Consider the following 3,187-nt stretch of genomic DNA (forward strand, 5'->3'; position numbering starts at 1 on the left):
ATCAGAGTCACGTGTTTAGTTAGGTCAGCGGAGAAAACAAGAGGAATTAGGTAGGTCATATATCCCTCATTGTAGTGAATTTAACTGAACACCTGATCAGCGTCTCGAATATACGGGCGTTTACATAACGGCTTAAAGTGTGTTGTTTTCACAGTTTGTATTCTGTAACATTTTAAGCCACTAACTATGGTCGGTATAACAAACTATATACCGACTGTAACTATAAATACGCCGTTGATTACTGGCTTAAAATGTTACAGTATGTAATATACTGACCGGAAATTAAGCCATTAGATACTGGCTTAAGGGCCCACTGACGTATTTTTTTGGGTGCGTTGCTAAGGATGTAATAGTTAAGTAATTTGAGAGAATTTGGCATTATTTTGGTCAGTTTCCAACTTTTGAAAGCCAATGACCCTAAATATGACGTCATCATGCCGCGCCCATGGTCACGTGACCAATAAAAGAAAACTCTAAATTTGTCTCCGTGCTACGCAATTTTGGTATTTAATCGATGGTTTGATAATTTGTATTCGTTTTTGCATCCACCAAGCATGGTTTTCTTTTTATTTTGAAAAATGTTCTTTTTAAAGACATAAACGATACTGAAATACCCATAACTTTTCCAAAAAAGATGATTTTAAAAAATCAATGCTTAGCTATATTCAGTATTTGGGGATGAAACTTGCCATGTAAAAAAAATTATAATTCAATTTAAAACCGCCAGAAATTTAGCTTTTTTCTCAAACCGGAAGTCAGTTCGTTTACGCATGCGCAGTTGATCTGAGAACGAGCGCGAGAACCTTCGATGGAAACAACAGTTTGTTCGGTGACTTTTGCTTATAAGTGGGTTTTCTTGTCAGCTCTTGATATGATGACGTCAGTTACCGGAAGTAACATTTCACTTCCTTAGCAACGCGCGAAAAATCCGTCTGTGGGCCCTTAAAATGTTACAGTACATAAAATACCGACAGGAAATTAAGCCATTAGATACTGGCTTAAAATGTTACAGTACATAATATACCGACCACAAATTAAGCTATTAGATACTGGCTTAAAATGTTACAGTACATATAATATACCGACCAGAAGTTAAGCCATGTGCCCGAATATACGAAGGTGTTGAAGAGTAACAGTACTAAATTGGTAGCCCAACGGTATAAAACCGGTCGCGGATCTTATTTTTCTTTTTCTTCGTAGTCACAAATGTACCCACGGATATTAAATTACTCCCCTTCAGTATTTCCAAACAAGAACCCTTACTCTTTTCCCAGCTCTAGTATCCTGAGCGCGCGTTTGACGTCTGGGCCACTGAGATCCGTATTTACATATACATTGTATCATTGTAAACGAAATTTTACTTTCAAATACTTTCCGCCCGCGATGATTGACACAGTTATCGGCTCACATCGGAAGGTAATTGATAAAGTGAACAGATGATTTTTCTTTGAGAACGGCAAGCTTTAAAGGTAAGGAAAATTTTCTACGTTATTTCTAGATCTTGCTTCGTTCTTGTGTGTTCCACTGTGAACATTATTGCATAGAACGAATACTCCAATCGACCTGTTTCTTGCAAACCAGTTTGTTCAGTCGTTTCAAAACATTTTGTGAATAGAGCTAGTGTGTTCAATCGGCCATTGCGCCAAGCAAATCAGTGCTCTATCAATCGAACCAGTGTGTTCATTTGGCCACAGACGAGTTCACGCTCTTGAGTGCATCATGGGTAATCACGGCAAGATGGATAGAAATTCAAAGGTTTGTGAGGAAGTTCAAAACGATGAAAAGTATTCATGACATGCAATTTTGGGTTTTTCATTTTCCAAAACAGAAGATATGCGCTCAAAGGTGCGGCAGAATAAATTTGGAGAGAATGGCTATTGCAGAAATTATTTTATTAAAAAGAGTTTCTGCCATACATTTCCCGGCAGGTATTTTTTGCAGGTTGCAGGTTGAAATTTCATTATAACTGGAAAACCGCTGGCACTAAAAAGAAAGGTAAAGCGATAGACTTACCGTGACTGTTACATGAATAGCTAACCTTAGGCCTAATATTAGGCCTAAACTGGAAAAGGTTAGGCCTAAGGTTAGCTTTTCATGTAACAGTCACGGCGAGTCTATCGCTTTACCTTTCTTTTTAGTGCCAGCGGTTTTCCAGTTATAATGAAATTTCAACCTGCAACCTGCAAAAAATACCTGCCGTACATTTCCTGTAATTCCAAAGGCACAAAATTACAGGGAATGTATGGAGACAAAAAAAGCAATATTTAGGAATTCCAAACAACAGATACCAAGTCTAGTTCATCTCAGTTGTGAAAAATGAACTTATTTGTTTGGTTTATGAAGGCGAAAGTCTATAAAGTAGAGTCATGTACAGTATATTTTGCTTTGAATTTCCAAACAAACCTTTGAATTTCCCGCCATGTTACCCTGATTACCCATGATGCAATCAAGAGCGTGAACTCGTCTATTGTACTCTGCCTAACGCCAGACGATTTAACTCCTCAATGGGGAACCCCCGGGAGTAAATGGGTTAATATCTTTGTCACTAGAATTTTGTGATGGTCTCCCTTCCAAGTTGAAACTTCACTCGAACGGGCTTAACTTCAGTGGAATCTTTAGACTCTCACCTGGTTTTCACTAGTGACGGAGTCGGAGTCCTAATCAGAAGCGCAAAGCGATACGATCTAGTGAAAATCAAACTGTTGGAATCGGAAGCAGAATACAGAATCCGCTTCAGACTCCGTCGCTTACGATCCAGTAAAAACTGCATTGTCGGAAGCAGAAGCGGATGAATAAACCAATCACAATACTCGATTCCAAGCATTGTGGTTGGTTGGTTGGTTCTTCGAATTTCGTTTCTTCTTCCGACTCCGACAATCTAGTTTTCACTGAATCGGAAGAAAATGGGAACGTTCTGATTCTTGTGACTCCAATTCTGTCGAGCTTATGACTCCGCTTACGACTCTGATCTTTGATTTTCACTAAGTCATAAGTGCTCTTACGACTCCGACTACGACTCCGTCGCTAGTGAAAACCAGCCTTAAAGTAAAATTATACGTAATCGGTTACGTAAATGACAACAAAATAAATCGTAACAGAAAAAAACATAGAAGTGGCAATCAGGCCCCGAAAACCAAAAACAAAACCATTAAAACTGAAAGTTTACAGACCCGGGTTTCCAAAACCT

This window comes from Montipora foliosa, chromosome 10 (genome assembly GCF_036669935.1).
Source record: "Montipora foliosa isolate CH-2021 chromosome 10, ASM3666993v2, whole genome shotgun sequence".
NCBI lineage: Eukaryota > Metazoa > Cnidaria > Anthozoa > Scleractinia > Acroporidae > Montipora > Montipora foliosa.